This window comes from Falco peregrinus, chromosome 3, assembly GCF_023634155.1.
Source record: "Falco peregrinus isolate bFalPer1 chromosome 3, bFalPer1.pri, whole genome shotgun sequence".
Taxonomy (NCBI): Eukaryota; Metazoa; Chordata; class Aves; order Falconiformes; family Falconidae; genus Falco; species Falco peregrinus.
Genome location: NC_073723.1, coordinates 64,535,647 through 64,549,103, shown reverse-complemented (window position 1 = coordinate 64,549,103; position 13,457 = coordinate 64,535,647).

Below are 13,457 nucleotides of genomic sequence, written 5' to 3'. Positions count from 1 at the left end.
CTAGTTGGATTAAAAGGGTGTAGCTGTGTGGGGTTCACTTCCTTCATTGTAACTTGTCTTTCATTCTGATTGACAAAACTGCATCTGTGTATTTTGTTACAGGTTTAATATGCTAGAGTTTCCTTCTTTACCCACTGGAGTGTCTCATGTGTAAATACAAATTCTATTAAAGAAGAGTCCATATTCTCTCCAGCTTTGTCTAAAAACTCTTTTCCTGGATCAGACATATTTCTCCCATTCCCTCACTCAAGTTTATTAGTTGTTGTCAAAATAAGAGGAAGACATACATTCTTTAAAGCTCACTCTTTCACTTTTTGTATCTTGTCTCTGGGGCCCTCTTCCTTTTTAAATAATGGAAATGAAGATTGCTACATGACTTTGAACAAATTGAAATATTTCTATCTTTAGTTTCTTCCTCCAATCTGCTGGCAAGCGAAGTGATTTTTCTATTAATTTCTTCTGTTCCTAGATGCCTTAGAGTGACAGATTATGAAAAGGATAGTCAACAAGCTGCATGAATATTTGTGTCTTTGTTAAAAAACAACTGTAAATATACAAGAAGATATAAATAAAAGGTATGAAGTATAGGATAGAGGGAAATCGCTGTGAAGGCAGTGGTAACAGGTAGCATATTTATTGAAGTATTAATGGATGAGCAGGTAAGAAATACTTGCATAGCAGCATTTACTATCATTCCAGGAAACAGCAGAACTTTAACTTTTCCACATTCCTCCAACTATCTTTGTTGATATTTGTCATGTGTTCTAGTTCACACAAGTTGCACCAGTACAGTTCAAAGTGGAAAAGATTCCTTCTTTTCTCACTGAAAGGCTCTGTTTGTGTTTATGTGAAAACATATGCTAATAAACAGACATGCCTACTTGTGCTCCTCAGCCTAATAAATGTATTCCTGTGCTAACCCTGCTCCATCTCTTTAGAATAGATTTGTTTGTTTGTTTTACTAGCTAGTACTCTAAGGTTGAAAATGCTTTTTGCTGGTGTAGCCTATTATCATTCTCCAAAATAGAATAAGATATCAGACTTAATTCGAATGACATAAAATACAGTTAGATTAGGAGACTTCAACAACATCTTAGAAATACTCTTCTAAATCAGGATCAACACAAAATGTAGTTCTTCAGTCTTTGCTTTAGATGTTTGAAGTTACCAACTTCATGCGATTAAAGAGACACCTGCACACCAAGAAACTCCTGCTCAGTGAAACAGAAGACAATATATTTTCGACTGAGTGACACAACTTCCAGTAAAAGTTTCAGATCGGCCATCACAGAAAGTCTTACGTTGCATCATAGGATGAATGTTTCAAATCTAGCAGCTGGACAGGCATTTCTGTCATCCATTATTAACATTCTCCCAGGTTCAGAAGGTAGCCCATCTTGACCATTCAATCTTTCTCTTACACGCTAACACTTCCAGCCTGGGTGAAAATTCACACCAATGATGAAGGGGGCCTTGGTGCGGTTTGAGACATTGTTAAACAGAAATAGACTGAGATGACAGGTTCTTTAATATAGCATCCTGGATAGCTATCTGATACATGCACTTTTGTAAGGTTAGAATTGCTTGAAACCACTCTTAAGACATAAAACTTGGTTTTGTAATAGTTCACATTTTATGTAACTATTCACACATAAAAATAAGAGCAAAGCAAATGTAAAATGCTGCCTGAGTTGGTAGCACGTTATACCTTCTCTGCTTTATTTATGGCTTGATTCTTTCCTTCCTCATTGTGTAATATTTTTGTACTCATTTTTCAATCATGTAATGGAAGAGAATAAGTGCTTTTGATGACCCCAATTTTACTTGACAAGAAAGGAACCTTTATTTCACTTTCAAACACCTTGAGAGAAAACAGCAAAATAGCACGATGAGACTTGGATTAAACTCTCCAGCTAGGAGCAATCCAGTTTATCCATTCATTTAATTTAGCCAATAATTGCATAAGAACAGCACTCATGCAGGATAAGGAAGATAGACACACAGTTCCTTGCTAATTTCAGAGACCTGAATCTCTGTTTTCTGTTTCCTAATAAAGCTATCTTCAAGGCTTTAAGTAATATTGTTGTGGGTTACCTTGTCTTCTCTGATAAACCTCTTTCAATCTATTCATATGGGATAACTGAATATAGCCAGTGACTAGGAGTTTAAGTATTTACCTAATATGTATGATATTTATATCTTTCCTTGAAATCCAGTAAGTAATTTCAGAATTCTTTTTAAAAAGAGAAGCAGAAGAGATGGAAATCAAGCTTCCTCAGAGTACCTTGGAGCACTCTTAAAAGTCAATACATGACTTCAAGTATTTGTGCTACACTGCCAAGGAAAGAAAGTGGCAAGTAAAGCCTTTTCTTAGGTTGTGTTCTTAGCTTATTTCCTGTTTATTCCAGAGAAAGCTGTTACATCCAGTCAATTTTTCAAGCAGCTTCAGCTCCTACAAACCCCCCATTTTTTAGGCAACACATTATCCATCCCTGTTTATGCCTTCATCCACCTGTTTGAAAAGTGCTATCAAATCTGGAAAGAAAACCAGCAACAAAACAACCCCTACCCCCCCAAAAAAAACCCACTCCCCCACCACCACAACAACAAAAAACATAGTTTTGCAGAAGAAAACAAAGTGTTCCTGGTTGAGATGTTATTCTGTACCCTTTAGATGAAGTCTGCCTCTCCATATGAAGACCCACATGAGCAGAATGTCAGAGAGGAAAAGTTATGTAGGATGCTGTGTTTTGTATAGGTTACAGTGAAGTCCAAATATGTGAGGTCAACCAAGGAGAAGAGTTCAGGTCAAGAAAAAGGATAAAGAGGGGTAGTGAGTAAAAAATGTAGTTGTGTGGAAAAATGAGCTGCAATAATAAGGTTGCTACCAGGTCTGGTAAACAGCACTGTATGTATTTCACTGTAGTAGAATGAGATGCAGACATTGTTGTCGTCCCCCCCATTCTTTCCTTTCCAAACATCCTGATACCCAGGGCAGGGAAAGGCAAGGCAAAGCAAGGCAAGGTGAGGAAGGGTGTGTATCAGACAAAGGCATGACACAGTTTAACCACTTTACCAAGTAGGCAGACTTCAAGGGATGCTTCAGTTGATGTATAGGTGATGTTTGCATGCCACCTTAGATTCTTTGTGAATATAGAGGCCAAAAAAGAATTCATTCCTCCCATGCCTTGTTTTTATCAGATATCACCTGAGCCAAGGCAATGAGAAGAGTGATCTATATTAGAAAGATCCTTTTTACAGTGATCCATGTCATTCCTATTTTTCAGGTAAAAACATGCCAGCTTATGGAGCCAAGTTTATTGTGACTCTAAACATCTTTTTCTCAAAAACTTACTAATAGCTTTCAAAACAAATAGCAAATAAGATATTTTTGCACATTTTTAGCCTGTACCCCATACGACAACCATTAACATCATGGCTCAAATGTGCTTCTGAGTCGCCTTTGCTGCCCTACTTCATCTTCAAGCATAATAAAACAAGCCAGCATAAAAGTTACCTCTAAATCCAAGGGTATATTGGCTACTATGTTCTCTCACCTGGCACATCTGATGGCTGATATTGATACACTTAAAAACCTGTTAAAGGCAAGAGCGAGCTATCATGCATACTGTAAGTCTAATTAAAATCTCTACAATATTGTCAACACACAACAGTTATTATCAGTCCGGCATGACAATACTATTACTTACAGTCCAAATTAATGCAGAAAAGCCTCATTAGCAATACCCCTTAAAGCATTATAAAAGAACATTTACAGGCTCTTTCTCTTTTCTCTCATGTGATGCTCACCTTTCCAGTGTCCTCCTGGGTCCCAAGACTCATGGTTTCAGTCTTTCTCAGGAAGAAGGGGGGAAAGGTGCTGGGTGGGTTTGCTGTAAAGTGTCATGATGTTACCAAAAAACGATTGGCATCCTGAGATCCATACAGGGATGAATATGGAGACAGGAACTTCCTCTTCCTTACTCTTGCTTCACTACTAAACTTTCTTTTAACACAACCCACTGTCTTCCTGTCAGTTTCCAGTTGTCATTGCTATGAAGTGCTGCTGTTTATCATCCATTGATTCCCACCCTCTGCCACACTGGTACTGTACTGGGGATCACAGGGCAAAGCTAAAACAGGAGAGCCCACAGGCACTCTGCTGCTCCTTGCAGCAATTGCTAGACCAGGCTGAACACAGCTGGGGCCAAAGCGAGCCCTGATGAGCCCTGAGACCCTGCACTGCTGGGGCAGTGCAAAGCCTGCAACCTGTTAGTAGTCACAGCAAATCATAGTTACTGGGCTACATTGTGAGCTCTTGATGAAGCAATACTTGAGAGAGAATTGGCCACCAGGAAGCACAAGTGTGGCAAGCTCCTTGCAGCGAGACAGCCACTTTAGCACTTTTCCAGGAGGGTCAGGAAAAACCTACAGAAGTAGTTGGGAGTTGTACAGTTCTTGAATATTTAGTTGCAGTTCCTCCTGTAAAACTGACCGAAAATGTAGGTTAGCACTTTTACTGCTGATGACTTTTTTGGTCCTTGGGATTTTCTTGGTAGCACAATTTTTCCTCTGTATTATGTCTGATAAGACAGAACAAGAGACGTCTAAGACAGGGGTCATGCTCTTCCAAGTTGCAACAGTTAATGTGAACTGTCAGCCTGCAGCTGTTAATGTTAGCACTACTTTTGGCAGAACAAATCTTCAGCTAATGCATAGACTATAAGGGTTTGAGAGGTTTAGAGGACAGGTAGCAGAGAATTTAAACTTATTTTATTTTCTACTATGATTTTTTATCTTAAAAGACAGATTAATAAAGTCTTATAAAGCATTGCAGGTAAGGTGAACATTGCATAGCTATTATTCTTCCCCTGTAAATGAAGATCTTGGCTTCAAGAATTATTTGAAAAGTATTTAAAATTTTCCTAGTGAATAATTAATATGAATTTATTTAAGCTTTTATGTTGTTGGGTTTTTTTTTTCTTTCTTGGAAAACATTTGGAGAGACTCCCCAACAGCAGCTGAGTTTCTTGAAATTTGTAAAAACAGGTAATGGATTTCTTTCCTGTTTCTAAAGTTGCCAGGTAGTATGTATTTTTCATTTCTTTCCCGAAATGTTTCTGCACCTTGGGACAATAGAACCAAAAGTTCAGACAAACTACTTGAAATTGTTAAGCAAAAGTGATTCATCACTGAAAGTCAGCCTAATCCATGAATAAATCAAGAGAACCAGGGTGACGCCTGAAGGCAGCTAGGGTTGCAGGCCCCCACCTCAGATGATCCACCTGGCTCACTGTCTTCCTGAGGAAGGGCAATCAAGAAATAATACAGCCTGGCTGCTCCTGACTCCAGAGTCAAAGCAGGAAAGTAAATAAGCTTTTACCCCTGAGCAGAGACAGGCTTTTTAGTGTAAGGCTATAGAAAATCTCAGACTAGTACCTTCTGGACCAGAAAATTGCACTTCTCTATCTGCCCCCTCAGTAAATGAAACACTTTCCCCAAATGGTGTGGGGTTTTTGCCTGTAGTAAACACTTTAGTCATACTGTGAGAGCTATAGTAAAAGCTCATAAAATACACTTATCATTTTTTACAGAAATAAGGATATCCAGCTCACTATCTTTGAAGTGTTTTTTAAACTTAGGCTACTATGTCTAGACAGCAGGTGAAATGTCAGGAAAACATGATTAAGTATTTTATGAAAATAAAATTTAAATAATTGTGTTGGTGAGTCTTTTAGGATGTTGAATGTAGCTGTTAACCTATAAGTAAAACTTCTTTTTCATTACTTTGTTCAGGCTATATTTTTATAAAATGTTAAAAAGGGATGGCTCAATGGAACATTTTGTGTCCAGTTGTAGTCTATACAGATCAAAGCGAAAAGTGGCGTCACCATCTTAACTACATGGGAGAGAAGAACTGAAATAAAAAACATTGTATCGTTAAATATATATATATATATATATAAAAGCATGAACAGCTAATTACTGTAGATACCAGGAAGCAAAAGATAATTCAGAGAAAGACTCAGAACTACACAGGAGCCTACTAACAGCAGTGACTTAAAAGAAACCAGATGCACAAATCAGGCAGGTGTTTATAAACAAAGAAAATAGTTTTAATATATAATAGTGAGTCTTCTATAGTGATTCTTACCCTTAATGTTTGATTTATTTCCTCTGGGGTTTAAAGAAAATGTATAAAACTAATTCTCTGCATTTTTATGCTCTATGTTTTTGATCTGATTTTCTTTTCCCTATAACCTTTTGCACATAGATTGTTGAAAAAAATCTATATAGACTTTTTAATCCTCTACTTATTTTTATTTCCTTCTCACCTAGACATAACTTTCTGCATTTTGTAGTACCGCCCTTGGTCCTGATTTTCCTTTCATAGGAAAATTCCTTTCCTTCCACCGGTTAACTTAATTTTTCCTTGGGGTATTTGATTCTGATTTACTGGCTTGGAAGAAATCTGCAAACCTTACAGAAGCATTTCATATGCAAGCAACTGTTTCCTTATGAACTGAAAAACTGACAGCTATGTGAATTTTACTTATTTCTATACATCTAAAAATAGTTAATGCTTTGTCTGACTCTAAGCGGTCCTAACAATGTCTTTAAATGTGAGACACTATTATCCGTTACCAGCTGCAGTTTTTTCCTCCAAGAATAGTGTTTTCACTCCAGAACAAATGGGAAATGTTTCAAAGGGGTATTCTCTAACACATCACGAATAATAGAAGCTAGTTTTCAGTATCAATCTTTTTATAATATTAATTGAATTTCCTAGCTCAAGAAAATTAAGGTCTTTGGCACTGCTACTTTTAACTGTAAAGTAATCCTGAATGTGAAACAATGGGAAAAGAAAGCTATTCGCTCTCAGACACGTTATCTTCACTCTGGTAATCAAAGAAGAAAACAAGTGAGCACCATAACATGCTGATCCATCTAGAAATAATACAAATTGCATTGTATTGCATTGTAACTTTCCTTAATAGTATGTTTGTAACTTTGACTTGGCTAAAATGATTGTGTAAACTGCTTGAAGTCTGCACCTTTCCCAAGGCTGGGTCAGTATTTTCATGTATAAATTGACGTAGTGCCACTTTAGCTGTATTTCATTGCAGTCACACATCCTGATATTTTACTACTGGGAAATAAATAATGAGTGGTTCTCTGTGGAGATCCTTACTCTCTCCCATAATAATAGTAATTTTTAAAAATTGGGAAGGAAATAAACTAACAGTTATCTGATCCATCTACCACCAGTTCAGAATTGCTCATTGTAATGTTTTTAGTCTTTGGTTCAATTTTGTTTTAAAAGCTTTGTATAACATGGCTTCCACTATTTCCATGGGGAGGCCATTCAATTTAGAAAAGAAATAATGACAGCTCTTAAGTGGGTTCCCCCTGCCCCCAGCTTTAATTTAGGCTCACTGAATGATCTGCTTCCTTTGGGCATATTTGCTCAAGGTGACATTAGAGAACACTGGGAAGTGAGCACACTGCTTCAAAATATTCAGGCTAAAAATTCCACCCAAACACACTGAAATTTAAAGCAGTTACTGTGCTGAGTGCAGTTAGTTTGGAGTTGTGCCTTTTAAACTAGGTTGTAAAGGATAGTGACATTCACACATGTAAGACATTCAGCCTATATTCTAATAAAATAAAAAAAAAAAGTATGTATTAATAAGACCTTTAATGACTCTTACAGAACGTTAAGCTTGCAAACTGCAATAGCATGCATGTTGTGTTTTGCTGAGTTTGGACAGTATTATGTTACACATAATGTTCCAACCCTCTTCTTTTGAATGTTCAAACTTGGCTGTGCATACTTGTTTTCCAGTACTTTATTTCTGATGGCAGCCCAGAATTGTTACTCTCTGACCTGGGCTGGTTGTCCTCCATTTCCTAGCCAGTCATGCCTGCACACAGAAATTCTGCAATTCCCATGAAATTGACCCAAAAGATGTCTTAGGCTATGCCTATTCCACTAAATTGGGAGTGCCAGGGAATGTTTTGGGGATAGGTATTCAATCATCCATATGGTTCAATTTACAGGGCAGTCCCTGACTACTTGTGAAGGCCCTTTACTTCTCATTCAATAGTCATCATCACCTGCTGTATGGTGCTAAAGTTTTAATTTCTGTTTCTATCAGTGACAACAGCCTTTGCCTTCTCAAAGTGCACTCTAACAAATGTTTCTGTGTGTTTCCTCTGGCAGCCGCACATCCTTATGAATTTCACTGTAAGCCTCAGCAAAGCCACCTCTCTGTTGTCTTTTAAATTTCTTAAGTTTCTCTTCTGTCACATAGCCAGAGGAATAAAATAAAATAAAATACCAAAATAAGATAAAACAAATAGACAGCAGGTAGACAGCTCTTGTGCTGAGAGCATTACACATCACACTGGTCCCTGGTACATCATAATTCTTTTTCCTTCCCTTCTGACAGAGTCCTTCTCATTTATTGTCTCTGTTCTGAGGGGTCATGGTCCTTCATTTCAAATAAAGGTTTCACCTAAATTACATTAAATAATAAGCAAAACTGGTATGACCATGGATAACATGAGGGACTGTCACAACATTCTTAAACAGAAATGTTACCTTTATTTTATTTAATTATATTTCTGCTAGATTTCACACAAGGGAATAGAACAAAGTAATCTTTCTGGAATGGTCTTTACATTAAACATCCATGTCTTGGTTGCTCAGTCATTTGAGGAACTAAGAGTTAAATGTATATTTACATATATAATTACATATATTTACATTGTATATGTACAAAATATGTAGCAGGTAACTAAGCATTCAAAAATATTAGATTCAAACAGGTTTTATTTTTATTACATAGCATTACATTTCCAGAACTCTATTTAAAATACTTATTTGTTATAATATCATAGGAATTATCAAGTTTCAACGTTTCTAGGAATGCCAAGATACCCTAATTTAACATTATTAAAATGAAAAAACCCTTGCTTATCAATTATGAGAGAAATATAATTCTGATAAAAAGAAACATGCTTGAAAAAGAAAATATACTTGTAAAATATGTTTATTTGACCTGATTTTCATTTATTAATTAACTTTTTTTTTTCAAAATATTGATCTATTGCATGAAAAGAATATGTAAAATAGAGAGTTTCTTACCTAAATCATATGGGAAGGAAAAGCAAGGAAAACAAGTTCTGAAGGAACTTAATACTTATTTTATAAAGAAAAGCCTTGTAGCAGTCTTTCAAATAATTTAATGTCTCTTTCTTTCTTTTTATTTATTTATTTTTCATTACACAGTGTTTTCCTATTTTATTGGTATTAAATTACATGCTAATGTAGCCATCCATACATGTTGTTCAGGTACTGTATGAAAATACATAGGAGAGAGGCTTGTAGGAGCAAATGGGCAACAGCAGGTGAAACAGAAATCTGCAAATTTATAATTTTGGGGATATAATGTACAGAGAGAATGTAAATTAACTCCCATTAGCTAATCAATAGAAAAGGATTTGCATAAATGAGAAAAAAAATGTACAGTATTTCTGAGTCTCTATGCATTATGTGTCCTGTGATTGGCTGAGACAATTCAATTTAACTATAATAATTAAGAGCTACATGGCCCAATGGGAACATTCAGACATTTAAGAAGATAGTAAATGTTACTTATCATTGTAAGTTAGAAAAATATACTCAATTAGTATATTAAAATACTATGCATTGCCACAATATGTTTTAATCAGTTGTCAAGGTGAAATATGGTACAATCACATTTTAGTATTTTGTTCAGATATAGTTGTTTACAAAGTAATAAAGGTTCAGTAAAGGAAGAATAGAAAATAAAGCCTCCATTATATTTTGTAAGGCAACTTTTGAGATGTTTTTCCTTTATTTCCTTTTTTATTTTTTTTTCTGGGCAAGGACACCCAGAGCACCTGCCTGCTAATACATCAAAGTGCTGTTTGACTGAGTGCTTTTTCTAAAGCCTTTAAGACCAAATTTGAACTGAATAATCTGGTTCAGGAATCATTTAATAATGAAGTGGAGATACGGTGCGCACTTCTTTTTTAAGATGTGCTGATCATTACAGAAAATCATTTTGAAACTGATTTTCTTTTGATGCCCACGTATGTGTCTGCGTGCATGAAGTCCATTGAAGAAAAGATTGTGTTCCTGCCTATTACAAGGTCTCTTAAATGCCAATTAGATGACATTAAAAGTTTATTGATTTGGTAAAAGCAATTTTAATTGTTGTCTAGGGAGAAGAAGGACTCCAGTCTAGAAAGGGCTGAAACAAATGTGTGACTTTCAGTTACCGTGTGGTTTGTAGTTGCATTACTGATATGCAATGTGATTGTGCCATAACCAGTTTGATCAAAGGGCATTGGAGAACTGCTAGTTTCTCTTGCTCTGTCTCTCTTCCCTTGCATATCACAATATAATTTATAAATGTATACATTATAAATGTTGAGATGTTTTGTAAACAGGATGATCTTATCAACACGAAAGACTTGGAAGCAGTGAATATTGCTGAAAAGTTTGAAGAACAATTTGTTCTTTTGAACTTAAATTGTTTAATACCTGGAAAATATATTACAAATCTGTGTATCAGTTATTATTGTTACTTAAAAAAAACCAACAAAAAAACCCTTACTTTTCTCTAAGCTCTGAAAGTCTATGCACAATGTCATATGTGCATACAAAACTGTAATAGGAATGTATTTATGCTATTTTAAAGTTGCAGTATTCAGTTAAATAGAAATCAATCTACACTGGTGTTGCTATTGTGTGTATGTCATACTTTCCAGTGTCAGATCAATTTGTAGTGAATGCTAGAAATAACCAATTGTATGTGATTTATGCATATGCCATATAAATGTATGTAATTTCTACTTCAAACTAACATAGATAGTTTGTGTTCAAAAAGTAAAGTAAAAATACATGAAATATAAACCACCATTTAGAAAAATGTACAAGTTATAAGTAGTCTTGTAAATTTTACATTGTGTGAAGAAGCATTTTGTTTCCAATAGCAGCTGAATATGTTGTCAGTTTCTAGATTTGTTTTTTAAAGTCACACCCTATTTCAGAGATGTAAGAGCTCTAAGTTTGTTAGTAAGTACACATAAGGAAAGAGGATGTTAAATACAGGACTCAAATTTTGTACTGCTGGGAACAGATGCAGTTCCAAGGATTTTGATGAACCTGACAACACAAAGACCAGCTGGGAATTCAACTTAGCGATTTAATGACAGTCTTGTTTAAGGGTCATTTAAAAACTGTAATATATGAACTACAAAAGAAATATTAACATTTTTCAATTGCATAAATATACTACTTAAACATTTTCAGGACTTTAGTAGGTTGACTGGCTGGCTGCCAGGTGCCCAGCCAGCTGCTCTCTCACTCCTCCTCAACAGGATAGGGGAAAAAATAAGACCAAAAAGCTTATGGGTTGAGATAAAGATAGAGAGATTGCTTGCCAGTTACTGTCAAGGGCAAAACAGACTGAATTTGAGGAAGATTAAATAAATTAATTGTTAATTAAATCTAGAGCAAGAGAGTGAGAAACAGACAAAACACACACACACATGCGCACACACTACTTCATACCAGGCTCAGCTTTACTTCTTCATTCATGACTCCTCTACGTCCTTCTCCCATCCAAGCAGAGAGGTGGGGTGGGGAACAGAGGATATGGTCACTCCATAACAGTTCCTACTTCCTTCTCACACTTCTCTGCTCCAACATGGGTCTTTCCCATGGGCTGCAGTCCTTCACGAACTGTGCCAGGATTGTTCCTCTCCACCAGGTACAGTCCTTCAGGAATGGACTGCTCCAATGTGATTCCCCCACAGGCCACAGGTCCTGCCAGAAAACCTGCTCTCTCCATTCTCTCCACCGATTGCTGCTAGGAGCCTGCTCCTGAGCAGGCTCTCCATGGGCTGCTGCTTCCATCAGGCCGTGTCCACTCGCTGTGGTGAAGGGTCTTCCATGGGCTTCATCATGTATATCTGTTCCAGTGTGGTCCTACTTGGGCTGCAGGGGGACAACCTGCTCCATCAACTTCTCCACCAGCTGCAGGGGAATCTGCTCTCGCACCTGGAGCACCTTCTCCCCATACTTCTCTCACTTTGGTGTCTACAAGGCTGTTTCTCATAAGTTGTTTTTTTTCTCACCCTTTCTCTCACAGCTGCTGTGCAAAGTTTTTACCCCTTCTTTACATATATTCTCCTAGAGCTGCTACTATTTTGGCTGAAGGGCTCAGCTGTGTCCTGCAAGGTGCCCACTGGAGCTGACTGGAACCGCTTGTGTTTCACATGGGGCAGCCCTGTCCTCTCCTTACAGAGATCACCCTGCAGCCGCACTCCACTGCCAACACCTGGACATGTGCAACCTATACAGACTCCTGCTTTTCCTGTGGTATATACTGTTAAATAATAATAGTAACAATAATAATGATAATAAAGTAAGTGAGTAATTAAATTCTACTATAATTATTTTTCCAAATTGGAAAATGTAAGTGATGCACATTTGCAATTCAGTGGGCTTAAACATACCTGGCTTTTTTTTTTTTTCTGGTGCAGGCTTCATAACCCAGGGAGCTGATTTCCACTGAGTCTTTTTGTTTTGCCTTACCTCATAAAGCAAAGCCTTTTACATAATTCCCTGAAATATAGTTAAACTAGTAATCACATCTCTCATTTACAGTAATTCTATTGGAAAGTGATATCAGAAAAATATGTAGAAACAGGCAACAAAGTAAGTAAGGCAACCTCATTTCACAGAGGTGGTGAGAAACTATTTTATTAAAATGTGATGTCCTTGGAACTCTGCCCCTTTCAGCCTGGTTCCAAAAAGTAGTATCTAGAACGTACTTTGCATGGAGGTGTGATGAGTGATGGTCTTCGTTATCATTTGAAATTGAGCTTTTTGCCTTTGTGCAACAAATATAGGGATTTGCTTCCTCTTCATAATCAGAAACTGAATGTGTTGCAGTTTAAAAATTAAAAATGAAAAGCCTTTTGATTGATGTTGCTTTTAATTTAGTTGGAGCCATAAATCATCCTGTGACTTTCTGTGAAGGATGTTGTATAAATGTTTTGTATTTGTGATTGAGTCATGAAGTGCACTGTATCTTGATCTCTTGACTGCCATTTTTTTTACACCAAACATGATGTAATGAAATTAGTTTCAGAGTGTACATACAGTAAATACAGATGTCTTGTGCCTGATTGTCATATTATTACAATCAGTACAATACCCAGCATCACTTTTAATGTTCAGACATCGCTATGTTGCTGTGAAGTAAAAGGTACCAAAATCAGGTCCGTGGTTACAACAGTGTGCTATTTTAGTCTAAACAACTAAATCTCAGGAGTGGGGAAATTATGTGTGCAGATTGACCTAGAAAGCTATATTCCTTCACAATGAAGATGAAAGCAAATTCCAGTCTTGGGAC